This window comes from Alosa pseudoharengus, unplaced genomic scaffold (genome assembly GCF_046254945.1).
Source record: "Alosa pseudoharengus isolate Yale_2024_CS ecotype anadromous, Long Island Sound unplaced genomic scaffold, YU_APseudo_1.1 YU_APseudo_1.1_scf_8, whole genome shotgun sequence".
Taxonomy (NCBI): Eukaryota; Metazoa; Chordata; class Actinopteri; order Clupeiformes; family Clupeidae; genus Alosa; species Alosa pseudoharengus.
In genome coordinates, this window is record NW_027468870.1 from 32,164,387 (window position 1) to 32,184,440 (window position 20,054).

Below are 20,054 nucleotides of genomic sequence, written 5' to 3' on the forward strand. Positions count from 1 at the left end.
TTTTAGTATGTTTTCAGAAAACCCTCAGGAAATAAGGTTATTTAGTCTAGAATGCCATAGGATTCTATAGGCGTTTTTAGCAGGCATTTTAGGAGTAAATGGGTTAAGAGCGTCGTGAAAACACTCGTAGATCTACGAGTGCTCCAGAGTACTAGTTACCGGCTAAGAGCGTCTTAACAGTACTTCTCACTGAGGTCACCAACAGGACATACAGAGGAATTACAACTTAGAATACATAATCCAACTTACATTCCCATTCTTTATTGTGTTTACCTGTGATGAATCAGATTTTAGCGTGCAAAATAGCCTGCATTTAATGGTCATAATAATGTGATGAAAAGCGGACAAAAATGCAATCAAGTTATGAAACGAGACGTTGCCAGAATAGTTTGACATTATCTTTGCTAAGTAAGGGGCTATATTTTATTCGGCCTATAAGCGTACAAGCAGAGAAAGGAACATGTGTTTAGTCTGCACTGTAAAAATTGGATAGTTCCTTGAAGAACCTCAATGTTACTCCAAGAACCCAGGGGCTCTTCTGAGAACTCAAACGTGCCTTGATGCTCTTAGAGGTCTCTGCAAGAACCTTAACGATTTTTCAGTATGAAAGGAGGTTCCTCAAAGAACCCAATTTAATCAAGGTTCCTGGAGGATCTCCAGCTGAGAAAGAATAATTTTCTTGAATTTATCTTTTACAGGCCTATATTGCTGTGTAGCCTAGGCCTAACTGATTCAAAACATAGGCTAACCTAATCAGATAATATGATGCTAGGCCTATGATAGGCTATGACAACAAAATAAGAGTTTTGATGAGTAATCGCCTTTGACTAGTGTTTAATTGCGCAAAAGATCTGAAGCATTCAGCTACTTGTGTGGTGTTTTGTTAATTGTGTGTAATTAACTATTTTGAAAAACTAGACGAGCATAGTCTAGCCTACTGCCTATGCCAAAATAGCAGCAGAACACGGTCGGATAACTCGATGGGCGCACAGGTGTTGCTCGAGGCGATGACGTGCGTGTGGAATCTTCTTTAAAAATGGCAACAGAATTTGACAGTTGAGTCAACGTTACTACAGGAGGTGAGTGCAACATTTTGACAGCCCTATCTCAAGCTTTTTTAATGTTGACGTTTGTCAGAAACTATACGTTAAATGATACATATTCTACATATTAAATGGAAACGAGACGTTTTAACCATGACCTCATTATAGGCTATACGTTAGCATACAACTAAAGGTAAGATCAACGTGTCACCGTTCGTGAACGTTAACCTTAACTTTTTGTTAACGTTAGAGCTTAGCAGCCTTATTTAGCCTACCGTTAGTTTTTTTAAGTTATAAGATAGCATTATGCCTAGGCTTGTATGCTATGCTTAAACTGAATGTTAGCCAAATATTCTGTCTATTTTACTCCTTCAGCACAGACTTTTCAACTTCCCGTGTTTCCAACTCTCCTGAAATGAAAGCTAACATTAATGGAGGAAGTCCTGACGTTCATACTGCTGCACACAGATTATACAGGTCCTATTTGATTCAATTTCTATGTGGTAAGTGTGTAGCATGAGGTAGCCTACAGCTTTACTTACTGTTCTTCATTTGCATTCACGCAAAACAACAACCAGTCATTTCAATCATTAAGTCATTTAAAATACAGGCTACTCCATCTCTATGTTTAATTTCAAAGGTATCCAGTATCATGACATTTGTGCTGCTGCTGTATCTAAGCACCCTTTCCTCCGGGATCGCACAGGACCAGGATATGCATGTAAGTAGATTATTAAAGTAATAAACATACAGTTAGGCCTACTGGCTGTAGTGAGGGTCCTTTTTTAGGGCACCTAACAAGTAGGGATAATGGGATGGGATATTCCTGTCAGGGGTATTCAGGTTGTTGTAGTCTGCTCACTTGCAGATGCAATTGAATCATGTATGCCTATGACACTCTTCACTTCTGTTGGTATGTTGCTTAACACCTGTATAAACCAGGCCATTGCATTTGAATTTTCCTTTAGGCTAATTGGTTTATATAACCTTTCATATTATAGTTGGTTGGGAATGCTAAAAACAAATTCAAGAAGGAAAGAATCCCACTGAGCCTTCCTGAAATTGGATACCATCGAGCAAAGTATGGGAAAAGGCAAAATTCATCACAGGCAAGTCACCTTTTCCTCACAAAGCAAAATGCATCTGTATCTCAAGCAGAAGCTTTCAGAATTACACTTCACTGTGATCCTTATTGCAGTTTACTTTGATTCCAGGACAAAACTCAATCCAATGTGAGGGAAACCACACTTATTTTTTTTCTATTCACACAGATACCTGCTACCCAGGATGCAAACACTGTAGTTCAGGTATGGTGTGTGTGTGTGTGTGTGTGTGTGCGTGCGTGCGTGTGCATATGTTCACTGATGATCTTTTTACACTGACAGGTTGTAGATGTTCTTGGTGATGAAAGCGTATCCAAATCCAATGTAAGTTTTCAGATGATGATTAAACACCATATATTACTACTTATTACATTTCTTTAACCAAATTGACCTTTACTTTAAATTGAATGTAACATTTACAGGACAATGAGACAAAAATGAAGGAGGAGTGTTAAAAAGTAAACCCTGATCTAAATACAATTGAAAACAGAATAAGGAGAACAATCAGTGACAGAGTGGCATTTATTCAACGCCACTCCACACAGGAAATCCTTACTGAATACCCAGCTTTACACCACATTTGAACTGTGAGTTAACATTTGGCATTTAGTTCAATGCAAATTATTTTTCAGATGTTCTTCTGCCAAGCAAACATGTAATTTGTTCTTATCTTTTTAAAGGTTTTCTCTGAAATTCAACACCTGCATAACATTGACCTAAGTACCAATCTGCACTAAATCAGGCCTGTGAGGAGACAACCTACAAATACAAAGGTATTAAGAAGTTTGATTTACACTTCATGTCATTACTGCTATAAAACTGTATGGAATTACAAGTATGTTATTACTGCTATAAGACTTATCCAGTATATTGTTCAAATTCAGGAATCTTTGCAGCAGAGCGGCCATATCTGTTTGGGGACAATCCTGACAGGCTCATACGTTGTGGATAAGGTAAGAGTACCAGTCATTTGACACTGTTAGAAACTTCCCCTGCCAATGGGCTTGAATATCACCAATCCCCATTCTAAATACTGTTATTCTGTACTTTTCAGATATCCAAGACACCCACACCTACCCTATACATGAGAGGCAACCCCTTTGAGGAAGACACCACCATTACACTTTGCATGGACGGACAAGACGTCGTAACACCAGAAGATGTGTTGATGGGCATTGGAGCATTGCTAGCAGTTTATTTAATTTTCAATATGGAATACCCAAAGGCCGTGAACAAGACATTGTTGTTTTTACAGTCTATGTGTGATATTAAGACAAAAGAAAAAAATCCCCATTGCCGTATTTCGGATGTCAAATGTCAATTAAATACTCAATAGTTCAATCAATCATTTATTGACTATTTCATTTAGATTAGGAAGTTAATTGTGTTCTTGTTAATAGCATTGTTTAATAGATGTTTTCATTCATGCCTTCATCTATGTAGCCTGTGTATTATTTGTTTATTTATATATTTATTTATGTATCTATCTGTCCATCCTTTCATGTACAGTATTCCTAATATTTTGCCATTGACATGCTTTGACGCTTTTGATTAAATTCTTGCTTAAATACATCTGTTTCATACATTTATCCCACATTCTAATAATAAAAATAATAATAACAATAAAGGTTAATACATTCTAATAATAATAATAATAATAATAATAAAGGTTAATAATAATGAAGGTTCTGTAATGAACTTCAAAAGGTTCCTCAAGCAACCTTTGAAAAAAGGTTCTTCAAAGAACCTTTCTTTGAAGGTTCTTCGAAGAACCTTTTGAGGTTCCCCCACAGTTTCAAATTGAAGAACCCCTAAAAGTTCCTCCAGGATCTTATAATTTTTACAGTGTGTAGGCCTACTGCATCAAAATCTAAGCCTACACATTTCCTCACTTTCTTACTCGACTTCTTTTTTATCTTCAAACGTGTTCTTAAGTGACAGCGAAAAAGTATTGCATGGTGCAACAATCTAATCTTAAATAATTACAATTATCTATGTCTGTGTGTGGTATATAACCTGAGATGCTTACATGCAGATGTCAAAGTGTTTCTATTTTCGTATTAATGTGTAGATCCGAAGCTTAAACGGTAGGCCTATAGCTGTGACGTGGTGGTGTAGCCTACGTCCGTACGCACTGTGCGAACCACCAGGCTACTCAACAACGAGAGAAAATGTCCCTTGTGTGTGTGTGTAATAATGTGTATTCACACCAAATTGCCCCACCATACCTTCCCAACTATGCACAGTATACCATTAGCTGCATGCCATCAGGATATTTCCGATTTTCTATTACGTAAAGTTAGTGAACAGGTTATCAAAATTAACGCGCACACAATTTGTTTGAGCAGGAGACAGAAAGCAGGCACGCATAGGCTACTTGATTTATTTTACTCGGCTATATGGTTATCAGCACACAATGTTAAGCTAATTCACTAACTCAATACTCATCATGGATATCACAAGTTTAAACAACGAAAACAGAAAGGATGGAGGCAGCAAAGCTAGAGGAGTTATTTGGGCAAGAACAATGTTGGTGAGCTTGTCAGAACGTTAGACTGCATTACAGCTGTTTAAAGCCAGACGTAATGGTAGGCTACGCTAGAACAAAACTAAAGGTAACTTTAGCCTGTATAGGGCTGTATCAAGTTGTCCAAATGAATAGGGGCCGGTTCCCCGATAACGCTCACTCTTAGCGCGCTAAGAAGACTCAAAAGATATATCTTTCCAAAGTTGTTTATGTTCCTAAGTGTGTTCCCCGAAGTGTCCCTTAGGAAGCTTCTTAACACGCTGCCTCTTACGTTCGACGTTACAAAGGCGCTGTCCCAAGTGAAGGTGCTGAATTAGTTGGCATCGATTGCTCAGGAATCGATTTTCTACTTCACGCGAAGGTGCATGACGGCGTTAAGAAAGACAACACGTTCTATGCAAATAAAACATTCCTCAAATTATTCCAGTAACATTTATTTGAACATAGTTTAAGTTATCAGTAAAATATAAACTATTAACTAAATTATCAAATTGGCAGCCTAATATGTTCACACGATATGTTGTGACGGGTAGACTAACCGGGTATCCCTCGCTAATCATCCACCCTCCTTATCCCGTTGTGCCACTTGTGCCGCTTCTTGATGGGTTTAACGACTTCTAAAAATTATGTGATACACTTTTATATTAATGGTAAGGTACCTTACAATTAGAATTGATTGGCAAGCAGCTGCAGTTACTTCTGTTTAATGCGGTATTGATTGCCATTGGTTAATGTTTTCAATAAAAAGCAACCTATCTACAATGAACAGAGAGAGTTAGATAGCCTACAGTATGGTGGGGAAGCAACGTAAAAAAAGGGTAGGCTACCAAGCTTCTCGTCAGAGGAACTTGAAATTGTGCTGGACGAGGTGAGCTTGCACAAGGTGACACTGTTTTCCAGCTTTCGGAATAACTTGTGCAACAGCAACAAAAAAGCTATGGAGCGACATGGACTACACGGCTCCGCGGCCGGCGCCGTTTTTGATTCAATACAAGGACACGTTGGATCGCTGCCATAGGCCTAGTTGGTCGCTTACTGGACACCACCATGCTTACCCATTTATAGATCTTAGCCATTTAGAGGCAAATTCTTTGCCAGCTTTTAATTATCAAAAGTGATTGCCAATTTGAACGCTTTAATGACATTACGAAATAGCCTAGGCTTACCACCATATTAGTTCTGATACCAAATAAAGTAAACTTCATAAATAGGCCTGCATCCATTGCGAACATATTTTATTATTAGTCTTAAAATGTCCATAACATAAAATCATCGTTGAGCCACAACATCATCAACATACTGTACCATAGTTTGACTTGTACTGCGCTGCGCTGATTAAAGACTGCTGCACAGTGGCGGCGACTAGCGCCTTGAGAGCTCAAACAACGCTAAGAGAGAGCTACGAATGGTCCAGACCAACCTTACGAAAGTGTGACTTACAGAAGATATACTTAGCGTACGAACGTGTCGGGAATCATGCCATAACGTTAAGAGAGAGGTTAAGGAATAGGTTAAGAACTACTTAGCGATAAGAACGTTTTGGGGAACCGGCCCTAGGTCATTGTAGACGTTGTTGTTGTAGTATTGCATGTGGATGTTGTTATGCTATCTAGGCTACTTTTTTGTTGACCAATGCACGGACCTAAAACCGGGAGACATATTGTCCACACGTGGGTGATGGGTGCCCAGTTTTACATAAAGTCGACTTTTTGTGGAACATTACTGTAAGCTAAAGTCCGATTTTTTTTTTTTTTTACGAATGGTCCAGACCAACCTTACGAACGTGTGACTTAAGCGTACGAACGTGTCAGGAATCGTGCCATAATGTTAAGAGAGAGGTAAAGGAATAGGTTAAGAACTACTTAGCGATAAGAACGTTTTGGGGAACCGGCCCCTGAACATTTCAACCGGAAATCCTCTAGGAGCAGATTGAAAGGCTCTATTCATAGGCCTACTAAGGCAATGATTGGATGGTGTTCAGTAAAGTAATGAGCACTGGTGATTTAGTGTGGCATTTTGATGGGATGTGTATGAAAAACGAAATCAAGTTGCTTCCTGTTATATTTCGGTGTGTTAGGTAGAAAATTGTGTGTGGTGTTTTGCAAAATGTGTTTTAGGGAATTGAAAAGTCAAACACTGAGAAATAGTGTATGGTTTTGCAGATTTGGTGTGGGGTTATAATGTTTGGAAGACATGTTTAGAAAATTGCGAAAAAAACTGTAAGATGCATGTAGATTGGCAAAATATCAACATAACTAGTCATCTATAACAGTTTTTTCACTGCGTACACACTACTGAATGTTAATAATATTATGTCCTGTAGATGATGAACTCCCCAAATACTTCATAATTTCATGTTACAGTTTTTTACAACTGTTTACACACATTTTCAAAACTCTGTGTCTATTTTTCAAAACTCCACACACAAAACCCACAATTGCTCACACAAAATGCAAAATGCCTCAAATCTCCAGCAAAATGACACACAACATTCAAAATGTCATAAACGCATCTTTAAAGCAAACATTCGCCTCACATTATAAACACTTTTGTCATAATATGACATTTTGGATACATCATTCATGTGCACACTGTTGCTCAAAACCTAAAGCTCTTCTGTCTTTCATAGGCTTTATATATGTATTTCCATAGAAGAGTGAAAGTGTTATCTACAGAGAGAAGTTGAAATATACAGTAAAATGCAAGAATATTGAAACCAAAAATAGTGATTTTTCACCAAATACAGTTTTTTAAAATTGTTTACACACGTTTTCAAAACTGTGTCTATTTTTCAAAACTCCACACACAAAACCCACAATTGCTCACACAAAATGCAAAATGCCTCAAATCTCCAGCAAAATGACACACAACATTCAAAATGTCAAAAACACATGTTTAAAGCAAACATTCGCCTCACATTACAAACACTTTTGTCATAATATGACATTTTGGATACATCATGTACACACTGTTGCTCAAAACCTAAAGCTCTTCTGTCTTAGGCTTTCTATATGTATTTCCATACAAGAGTGAAAGTTACGGTATCAACAAAGAGAAGTTGAAATACACAGTAAAAATGCAAGCAATATTGAAACCAAAAATAGTGATTTTTCCCAAATAATTTGCTGTTGTGAATACAGTATTTTACAGCAAACAAGAAAAAAAAGCAAAGAAGAATACAGTGACCACCAGATGTAAATGGAGTTTTGAAAACACTGATTTTGTTTTTTTCTAAAGGCAAGTGTGTGTGTGTGTGTGTGTGTGTGTGTGGGGGGGGGGGTCGTGTACAGTATGTATTCATAGGCCTATAGACCCTTTCAACAGCAGAAACAAACAATTCTACAGTAAGCGTTCCTAAGGCATTTCTGGAGGCACAGAAAAATGTATTGAGCTAATGGTACTGTAACATGGGGACAAACAAAAATAATAAAATAATAATAAACAAATTTTACATAAAGTCAACTTTTTGTAGAACATTACTGTAAGCTAAAGTCCGATTACTGTAATTTTCAAAGTATCTGCATTGGTTCTGAATATTTCAACCGGAAATCCTCTAGGAGCAGATTGAAAGGGTATATACCTATATAGAGAGTATATATATTCATAGACCTATACTAAGGCAATGATTGGATGGTGTTCAGTAAAGTAAAGAGTGTTTGCACATGTGAAGAGAAAGAGTGAAGCACTGGGGATTTAGTGTGGCATTTTGATGGGTTGTGTTTGAAGAACGAAATCAAGTTACTTCCTGTTGGATTTTTGTGTGTTAGGTAAAAAATTGTGTGTGGTATTTTGCAAAATGTGTTTTAGTAAATTGAAAACTGAGTCAAACACTGAGAATTAGTGTATGGTTTTGCAGATTTGGTGTGGGGTTATGGTGTTTGAAAGACATGTTTAGAAAATAGTGTGACAAGCTAAATGTTTGTGTGTAAGCAATTGAAAAAAACTGTATCATATTCTTTTTTTAACGTTTTTTCAACGTCCCAACTTTTTCTGATTTGGAGTTGTACATGCCCAACTGACACACACACACACACACACACACACACACACACAAGCAAAGTAATTTGATAGTAGTCAGTAATTTCTTTCTTTCTGCGAAATCAGCTTTTTCAAAACTCCATGTACTGTACGTCTGGTGGTCATTGTATTTTGCTTCATTATTTCTTGTTGGCTTTACAGTAAAATGCTGTATTCACAACAGCAAATGATTTGGAAAACATCACTACTTTTGGTTTCAATATTGCTTACATGTTTACTATGTATTTCAACTTCTCTCTGATGACTTTCACTCTGGAGAAGAGCTTTAGGTTTTGAGCAACAGTGTGTACATGATGTATCCAAAATGTCATATTATGACAAAAGTGTTTATAATGTGAGGTGAATGTTTGCTTTAGAGATGTGTTTGTGACATTTGGAATGTTGTGTGCCATTTTGCTGGAGATTTGAGGCATTTTGCATTTTGTGTGAGCAATTGTGTTTGTGTGCAGAGTTTTGAAAAATAGACACAACGTTTTGAAAATGTACAGTATGAAAACAGTAAAAAACTGTAATGTCCCTGTTGTCTGTTTGATACAGGTTTAGCGGTGGATTTTAATCAACCATGACGTCAAAGGGTGAGTTCACTCACCTTAGATCATCTAATATCGTTGTTACCAAATGCATTTTCATCAATCTGTTTTTTTTTATGATTTTGTGACTATATTCCAGAATATACCGAATCAACTAGATGTAATGGTACAGTCAATTGTTTTTGTTTGAAAAAAACTGAAAGGGAAATTTTGTGTATTTTTTCCATTTCGATTCTTTGTTTGACATATTTTGGGGACCCAGAGATGTATACAAATGCATATTACAGTTTTTCTTGATTGTTTACACACATTTTCTGAAAGCATCACCAATTCCACACAAATCAAAACACACACACACAATGGGCAAAACCCCTCAATTCTCCTGCAAAATGAAACTTTACATTCAAAACAATGTTATTTCTTCTCAAAATGGTATTTTGTTTTCAAATGACACACACAAACCAATATATGAATAGACATTTATACTGTAAGAACCAGTTGAACGCTGACGTGCTCAATGTAAAACACTATGATGAATGGAAAACACTTCTCAATTCATCATAATGATTAAGGACTTTTTTGTTCAGTATTACACTTACTACAGACAGTACATACATAAATGTGTTGTAAAATATATTGTTTTTATACTCAGAACACACAAATACACGGTAACAAATATATATATTTTTTCCCCACAAAAACAATGTACACAGTGTACATCCCAACCAACATAAAGTTGCACATACAGTGGTCTACATACAAAACAACAGTTTACTATATACAGTTACAGTAAAAAAAAAAAAAAACTATGCTGCATCCCCCCCACATCACAAGCATTATGCTAAAGCTCTGATTGCTAAACTGTGTGAGGTGTTTGCCCATGTGATGAGTCAGTGTGCATAGTAGGGTAATTAACTTTAGAATTTGAATGGCAGTGTGTTCCTTGTGAAAACAAGATATTTTCTTCATGAAAATTGTGCCCAATACAGAGAATTGTGTGTAGTGTGGTGTAAAAAGTGTTTCAGAACTGCAATTTGAGTGTAAAGTAGGAATTGCGCTTGTAGTTTAGCCAAATTAGTTCAGGGGGTTGGTGCATGAGTTACATGTTGTGGTCATTGTGTCTCAAGTACCAGTTTTTGTGTGTAAACAATTGAAAAAAACTGTAAAGAGCTAAAAGAAGAAATTCAAAATGCCTAATAAAAAGAGGGAGCATGTGTGTGTGTGTGTGTGTGTGTGTGTGTGTGTGTGTGTGTGTGTGTGTGTGTGTGTGTGTGTGACAGAGACAGAGAGGTGGGGTGGGGTTTGCTCAACAGGCTCATTGTGAAATTAACAAGGACATTGCGTGATCTGTGCACTGTGTGTTGTAGATAGAGCGACAGTGTTTTTGACGACCAAAGTGCGCAGATCCCTAAAATCGGATGGCTGCTGGATCCAAAGTCGAGTAGAATCAAACACAGAGGACAAACCTAAGCTTCGGTAAATAGATGGATTAGTCACCATGATGTTTATGGAACTGTGAAACACATCTCTATTACAGTTTTTTTCAACTGCTTACACACTAAATCTTTGCTTGTCACACAATTTTCTAAACATGTCCTCCAAACATCATAACCCGACACCAAATCTGCAAAACCATACACTAATTCTCAGTGTTTGACTCAGTTTTCAATTGACTAAAACACATTTTGCAAAACACCACACACAATTTTCTACCTAACACACAAAAATCTAACAGGAAGTAACTTGATTTCGTTCTTCAAACACAACCCATCAAAATGCCACACTAAATCACCAGTGCTTCACTCTTTCTCTTCACATGTGCAAACACTCTTTACTTTACTGAACACCATCCAATCATTGCCTTAGTATAGGTCTATGAATATATATACTCTCTATATAGGTATAGACCCTTTCAATCTGCTCCTAGAGGATTTCCGGTTGAAATATTCAGAACCAATGCAGATACTTTGAAAATTACAGTAATCGGACTTTAGCTTACAGTAATGTTCTACAAAAAGTTGACTTTATGTGAAATTTGTCTTTTTACTCTATTTTTGTTTGTCCCCATGTTACAGTACCATTAGCTCAATACATTTTTCTGTGCCTCCAGAAATGCCTTAGGAACGCTTACTGTAGAATTGTTTGTTTCTGCAGTTGAAAGGGTCTATAGGCCTATGAATACATACTGTACACGACCCCCCCCCCCCCACACACACACACACACACTTGCCTTTAGAAAAAAACAAAACCAGTGTCCATGTACATCTGTCGGTCACTGTATTCTTCTTTGCTTTTTTTCTTGTTTGCTGTAAAATACTGTATTCACAACAGCAAATTATTTGGGAAAAATCACTATTTTTGGTTTCAATATTGCTTGCATTTTTACTGTGTATTTCAACTTCTCTTTGTTGATACTGTAACTTTCACTCTTGTATGGAAATACATATAGAAAGGTTTTGAGCAACAGTGTGTACATGATGTATCCAAAATGTCATATTATGACAAAAGTGTTTGTAATGTGAGGCGAATGTTTGCTTTAAACATGTGTTTTTGACATGTTGTGTGTCATTTTGCTGGAGATTTGGGACATTTTGCATTTTGTGTGAGCAGTTGTGGGTTTTGTGTGTGGAGTTTTGAAAAATAGACACAGAGTTTTGAAAACGTGTGTAAACAATTGTAAAAAACTGTAATATACACGTCACTACACATCACTATTATTATATCTACATACTTCAAAATGACAAATGAACGTTACTCTCATTTTTTTCTCATGTTACTCTCTCCCTCTCTTTCTCTTACTTGATCTATTTATCTCTCTGAATCTACCTAGCGTAACACTTGAAAGAATAAACTCCGGAATGAATTCTGTAGACACCATCTCCAACACCAACAACAGGTACGTCCAGACAGGTGTAAAACTCTGTGGCATTTCATGGTCTTAAGTTGCAAAAAAAAAAAACGTACTACTTACTCATATTGGAAAATGTGGAATGTGGAAAATGTGGAATGTGGAAAAATGTACAACCTGTCACTTACGACCATACTGTACATATATCACATTGCCCACATTTGCTCACAAACTCAAATACTTAACCTTTACATTGTTGCTATACCTCTCTTTATATCCCTGTCAGTTATGAGAGAACAGAACCTGTCAAATCTCCGGCAGGACGCCAGAGCTCCTACGTTCTTGCAGCTCTCAAGAAGTTTGAGTAAGTGTCTTACCTTCCCAGGCAAGAGCAAACATCCTGTTTACGTGCTCAGGTGGTATGGCTGGTGTTAATGGCTGAACCTGTGGGGCAGCTGTGGCCTACTGGTTAGCACTTCGCACCTGTAACCGGAGGGTTGCCGGTTCGAACCCCGACCAGTAGGCACGGCTGAAGTGCCCTTGAGCAAGGCACCTAACCCCTCACTGCTCCCCGAGCGCCGCTGTTGATGCAGGCAGCTCACTGCGCCGGGATTAGTGTGTGCTTCACCTCACTGTGTGTACAATTCAATTCACTAATGCACGGATTGGGATAAATGCAGAGACCAAATTTCCCTCACGGGATCAAAAGAGTATACTTACAGTATAAACCTGTCTCTCCTGACAGGTCTGCTGAGGAACCGACTGCCTCTCCAGGAAAAAGCCCATCATACTATGCTAAAAGGTATAGAGATAATCTATAGCCTTACAGCACCTGGACTGTATAGGAGTATACACATACAGCACATTTCACACATACATTCCACACATACAGCGCATAATATACTGACTATACATGTTCACTATAGCCTACACTATGTAAGGGATAATGTATTGTCCGCCAGTAATTATTAGAAAATAAGTCCCAACAGGGAGAACCGAACCCATTTTTTTTCTGACAAAACATTAACACGCTTATTATAACTTAACACATTGGGTCTTTAAAAATGATTTTGCTACCGTTTCGTGGCTTCCACTGACAAAATAAATAGTTCGCCACACAGATAGAACTTGACAGTAGTTGCGTGGCAACGTATTACTAGCTGACTTTCACTTTCAATGAAATTCCATTGCAACTAGATGTACCGCATAGCGGTACAAAATATGACCGCCGCTCAGTCCTGTACATCCGTTATATAATAAATCACACTACTAAATAAATCACACTAATCAATTTGTCTCCATCTTTTACTCCATCCCCCACTCTTGAAACTTTTGTGTATGCTTGTTTTGCATGCCTGTGTGTGTGTGTGTGGCTGCACAGAAAGTAGCCTACTGGCGCTGAAAAGGTGAATAGATTGTAGAATAGCCAAAGAAGTTGTAGCATTGTTATAACACCTTTAAAATCTCTAAACAATTACAAGTAGGGCAGTTCATCACAGTTCATCCATTGCAACTGGATTGATGAAAGGTCACTTACACCTGTAGGCTCAGGGCCATAGTCACCATAGACATTGAGGGGGACGTGTCCCCCCCAATATTCAAATATGACCAAAATGTCCCCCCCAATATTCGAACATAGAAAAATAAAGAAAGAATAAAGCGCTATACTAGGCCTACAGGAAACCAACACGTATCTGAAATGTAATCAAACGTAAATAACGCACAAACCTATGGTTCCAGAGTAGCCTACACCCCTGAGTGGTTTGTCCTGGTGATTTTCCGTTTTTCGTTAGTGGCGTGCGCTATCAAAAGCTTTCATTTACTGCACCCTACTGCGGTGAGGTAGTGCTGTAAACAATATCGCAAAAGCTACCGGAACACTTTTCACAAAACTTCTTGGAAAGGTGTAGCACAGGCTAAGGAAATCCCATACATGTTTGGAGCCGATCAGACTGAAAGGGAACATTTTCCATATTGTAGCCTATTCTCGCAATGATAGCAAAAGTGAAACGTTTTATTTTAAATGATGAACCATGTATAGGCCTCTTAGAAATGATTGTTGCATCTTGCATATTATATTTAGATGCGCACTTAATCTCGCATCCATGCAGGCAAAACGTGATCAAATGTGGCGACGTTTATAATACGTGATAGCCTAGTTAATGTCATGGGCGGATTATGAACTTTCGGGCCCCTGGGCCCAGATGTATTAAGGGCCCCCCACTCATTTTTGTATATGTGGGAGGGGGGGTTTGGGGTCCTCCCCCAGAATTTTTTTTATTTGTTTGATGTGATTTCCTGTATTCTGGTGCATTTTGGAGATGGCCAATACTAAATTCAATCAGATTCATAGCCTACATCCTGATTTGTTGATATTGAGGCAATGATTCCATGCAAAGGCTTGGGCTTCAGGGCCCCCTGACCCCTTGGGCCCCTGGGCCTGGGCCCAGTAGGCCCGTTCAGTAATCCATCCCTGGTTAATGTGAATCGCGGACAATAACCAAAGAAAGGAATTTGCACCTCCATTCACTAATTAAAGGCTGTAGTAGGCCTAGTGTTTCTACATGTTGGCACAAAACGTAATTTCTGTCAGAAGCCAGTCTATAATGCATACAGGGGTAACATGAGGTGAGTCAGACAGAAGAGGGGCCTGTCTTAGTAGCCTATTCCTGAATCCTGTCCCTTTCAAACTACGTTAAAATTGTGTGATTAGCCGCCAGCATAATAAAATCTAAATTAAAAGACAAAATCTTATTAGGCTCCAAACCTATGAGTCTAAGCCTTAGTTTAAAAAATCTTCAGGTGTAAGTAATAAGTCAAAGAACCACATTCTGTGTAATATAGAGGTTATCAAAAGATAGTTTGTAATTTCTTTTAAAGTATAGGCCTACATTTTGAACACAAATGGAGTCACGGGTCCAGGGATGGACCAGTGAAGTTGCTTCTTCTCCACCCTTCTCTTTTCACGGGGGGGGGGTCCCTCAGACCCCACCACAGATTTGGTCCCCCCCAATGTTGACATCATGACTACGGCCTTGTGTAGGCTACATTGTATTTGGGAAAAGCAAAAGGTATCAGCATAATGTTATATTTTTATTTATTTATTTATTTATTTATTTATTAATAAACAAAAACATCTCTGTCAGTTTCATGCCGTTTTCAACAGCTATCAAAAACAAAGGTCATTTTTGGATGGATGGATTTTTTGTGAATGTTCTACATAAAATTTTAGTCATCTTTAGTTCATGTGATACTTTATTGTCAATGCACAAATTAAGTAACAGTAGTCTGAAACGAAATGCTGTTTTACATCTAACCAGTGGTGCAAATAACTGACATGTCCAAATGGGCCTTGATGAAATGCGTCGCTAGACGTACACATTTTAACGGGCCAAAGTTGAAATAGAGCTGTCCGTTATTGTTCGTGCAAATATAGGCTGATTCATGTTCCCTTGCATTGTGTAACTGAGGTCCATGGCTTGTCTGGCTTTCACCAGACCAAGCTCAATCTTTTAAGAAATCAAAAAATAAATAGCGTGCACACAGGGGGTCGTTTCTAGAAAAGTTAGCAACGACGTTGCTCAACCACCATGGTACGACGCAACTTGCGACCAAACAACGACATCGTTACACCTGTTTTCAGAAAGCATCGTACCTGTGTCGCAATTCGCTACCTCCGACGTTCGAACACTGTAGATCCAACAACGTTATTGATGATGCAGCGATACATATCATTGGTGGAAACAGTGGCAACGTGTAATACCTCACCCCCTAGAAATTCTCTGCCACGGCCTATGTTGACATTTTTCTAATTTAAACCGAGTGATTAATGCTGACATTGTCATCGTCATCTGCAAAAACCTAAACCTATTGCAAGTATATAAAACATTTTACTGAAGCCGACCAATATGTGTCATTATTTGTGTTAAATATCTATGTTGGAAAAAATATATAGCCTGGACAAATATCTGGGTATCACAAATGTTATTAATTGTCTCGTGGCTTAAAGGTTGCGCATCAGTGCACTGCGCGGTCGGCCGGAGTTCGCATCCTATTTCTTCTTTCCATCTCTGAGTAAGAGTAGGCCTAGGCCTACGAGACACAACAGTAGGTTTTGACCATACATTTTTATGTATATAGTTACTCTACATCGAGAGAACATAGGCTACAAGACATCAGTCAAAAACAATTGAATCTACGTGTCACACAGTTCACCTGCAGGTAGCGAGAAGCAAGAGGACAATCTCACATCATAAGAAAATCGAACCTACAACGTTGGAATAACAAGTCATCTGCTCTAGCCACTACACCATTTATCACTGCTGTTGTAAGAGTCTGTGAAGATTATAATACTAAAAGCAAGGCAATACTCGAATTAACATAAATAGCAAGAATAAGCCAAGTAGGGGAGTCAGTGTCTTAATCAAAATTAAGCTACAGGATAGATCAATCATTGAGTCACGAGATAAACATCCACTTCGCAATTTTTGGTTAGGCGGTTGTGATTTTTGGTTAGGTGCTCCAGACACCAACAGGAACTACCAAGGAACGACACAAGTGCGACTGCCTAGGGGCAGTAGTTCAAACGACCAAACTTTGCGTCCTTGTTTGCGATTGAGAGTTCGAACTACCCTTTCTAGAAACACCAAATCCAAGAACGATGGAGCGTACTACCAAGGTTGCGACGCAAGTTAGCAAACGATGCTTTCTAGAAACACAGGCTGGGTTCACCCAGCCTAGTCCATAGGCGCCCGATATTGTTTAATTTTCCGATTGAGATATCCACGCTCTGGCTATTCTAAATGCAAAAATGCATCAGGGAGTTATGACAAAACTGTAACTAACAAACTAGATCCTAATAGAAAGCTGTTAGCTTCCCTAAGCTACAGGTAGGCCTATAAGGTAAGCCTATTTACAACATAAATTGTCAATAGGCTATGCTGGCGACACAAATAAAATCTCCTTTGGAAACCAATGGCTTACGCCTTACAGTATCAAGCGGACTTAAACTGCCATATCGTGGCGAAAAGTTCTAATAAAATTCACGTAGCTCCATGAGTCAAGGAAAGCGCGAATGAAGTAGCCACTTCTAAATGGGACCCACTACACAGTAGCTTAAGGTGTGTTGCTAAAGCAGCCATAATGAAATGAAGGTGTCATTGTTTGGATACTTCACACACACGTGCTTTTTAATCTCACAGACTACAACTACCAAACTGGAATCAAAGCACATCGATTCCCCTCTCACACCCTGCACGCACTTAAAACAAATAAACAGGTGTCTCAGTCTCACGCATGTATAGGCAAAACTGTATCAGACCGGTGTAACGTTGGTAAATCTTCCATTGCACAGAATGATTTTTGTAGCACGTGCAACAAATGACAGTCGAAAGATACAATTACAGTGCTGCTATCAATTTGCTTGGTATAACCGCATTTATAGTTTTCTACAAATGCAATCAAATTGGCCTCCATCACTCAACCAACGCTAACGGTAACATTATTGTACCTAGGTCCTTATTGATATTATAAGATTAACGTAGGCTACCTGCAGTAAAAACCAAGCATGTCCGATAAACATCCTCAGATTTATTTCGGCTTCAAGAAGAAATGGGAATTACATTTCATGTGAACATCGTCCTATCCTTATTAGACGTTCTGGTAAACTACAGTCCTTGTAGGAAGCGTCCATTGTTTTTCCAACCCACTTTTAACTTCCAACAAAATTACGTTTCACTGCAACGATGCGCCATCTAGTGGACAAACGACTACGTATTGCCAATAATGGAAATGCAGCCATGATGATGATGATGAATATTTGGCTTTCGTTTAATCCTACTGAATTTGTAATTATGTATCGGCCGTTCTAATACCGATAGTATGTGCGTGCCTGTGTGTGTGTGCATGTGTATATGTGTGCACTGCCATCTACAGGCCAATGAGTGTACAGTCACTAAATGTACACATAATCTAACATTTTTTAGACCCCCCCATGGATGAAATTCTACGAAACTGGCATACCCCCAGAGAATGCCAGGTCAATCATACACATAAAATTTGGTGCAGTTCTGAACATCTTAACTGAAGATAGGGGCGATTAAAGCAGAATGATATTGCATTTTCATTTTTTACCGGGGGGGTGCAAATCGCAAATGAGTGATTATGGGCCAGGTTAATGTGGGCCCTTGAGACCAACATACCATAAAAGATTCTTCATCCTCAGTGCCACGGTTCAGGTAGTTATTTAGGAAAAACTGCTTTTTTTGCAGTTCGGGGGGCCCAGCATGGGGGGGGGGGAGTGGCCCCCGGGGACGAAACAAAATTTTTCCGTAAAAGTCTAGTGGGGCTACATACCCACCAAATTTCATGTGCACCGGTGTTTCGGTGTCCCGGGTATCGTTGACCAAAAATTAAGGAAGTAGATGACGGAAAAAATAAAAAAAAAATTAAAAAAAATAAAAAAAACTTTGACAATCATTATATGACCGCTTCGCTAGCTTCGCTAGCGGCGGTCATAATAAGTAAACTGACTTCTTGCGGAGTGATATGAAAGATGTTAATTAGGGACTGTTCGTTATTTATAAACGGGGTCACCGGAGGAAAATAGGGGAGGGTCATGTCTTTTTATTCTTTGTTGAGGGGAGGGTCACCTAACTTTTTTTTGTCTAGGAGGGAGGGTCACCCATCTTTTGTATTAATGAAAACATCAAAAAATCAAAGTGGCTTGTTTGATTGTTGAATTCTGTCGCCATATAACGTTCTCTTTCGTTCCATAGCTCTGTCAACATTGAACAATGAAAATGAGGGAGATTTCCCGGGTTTCTCACGCAAAATACGGAAAATGTCAACATTCGTCCCCATTAACGTTGGAAGGGTTGGAGCAACAAAGTAGCCTACTTTATTCACGCCTAACAGCCTATATCCATTTGGTCAACTTTATCCAGCCCTAAAAAAGCTAAATTTAACTTTGGTTTACTTGTAGTTTACCGTGTAGCCTAACTTTAAACAGTGTGCATGCTTAACACAAAGCATACTTGTGCTTCATTCATCCACACATCCAGCTCCTAACATTTTGACAAGCATTTCTACCAATTGACCTTGTTCCTGCCCATCTCTAGCTTTGCTGTCTCCATCCTTTCTGTTTTTGTTGTTTGCAAAAAAATATATAGTATTTATTGGTAACCAGCAACAAGTGCAATTTCTTAATCGCTGTCATTCTCTCTCCTGCCAACAAAAATGTGTTAGGCCTACGTTCCAAGTAGCAGTGCGTAATTCTGCTTCATAAAGTTGAACAAATACATTTGGTCATATAAATAGCCAGTTTATGGTCTACAGTGTAGTTGGTAAGTTATGGTAGGCCAACTTGGAGTGAATATACAAGGGGAATTCTTTGTCTAGCTGAGTAGCCTGGCAGGTGCGCACGTAGGCATAGCCTACGGCTGAACACCGCAAGCGCTAATGAATCTTGCTCTCACGACAACCACGTCGTTAACTTAAATAGGCCTAGGTTAACATCACTCTGAGTTTGCATTCAAGCAAGCAAAACGATGATTTGAATACATCTGTTTCACTGGAAGGGCAAGGGGTAACAACAGGACAACACAGAGACAGGCCAGAATGCAGGACTAATGTTATGAGTATTACAGTAATATGGGATATTCTACGGGAAAATATTAAAACGGCAAGACAGCAGGGAAACGTTAAAATGATAAACCCGGAAAAAGTTGGCATGTTAGGTATTTTTCGGTCCCTGTGATTATTTGTGAAATTGTGCAAACGGCCTTTTCAAGTCATTTGAGAAGGAAGGAGTGTAGCAAGCTCCCAAATTGACGCTCGTCTGAGAAATTGAGTTTTGGATAATGTTCAGCTTCGGCAGCTTTACAATGACTGAGGAAGCCTATAGACGAGTCCATAGCAACAAGTTCATGTGTTGAATTTGTTATTACCCAGTGTGCTTTGTTGAAT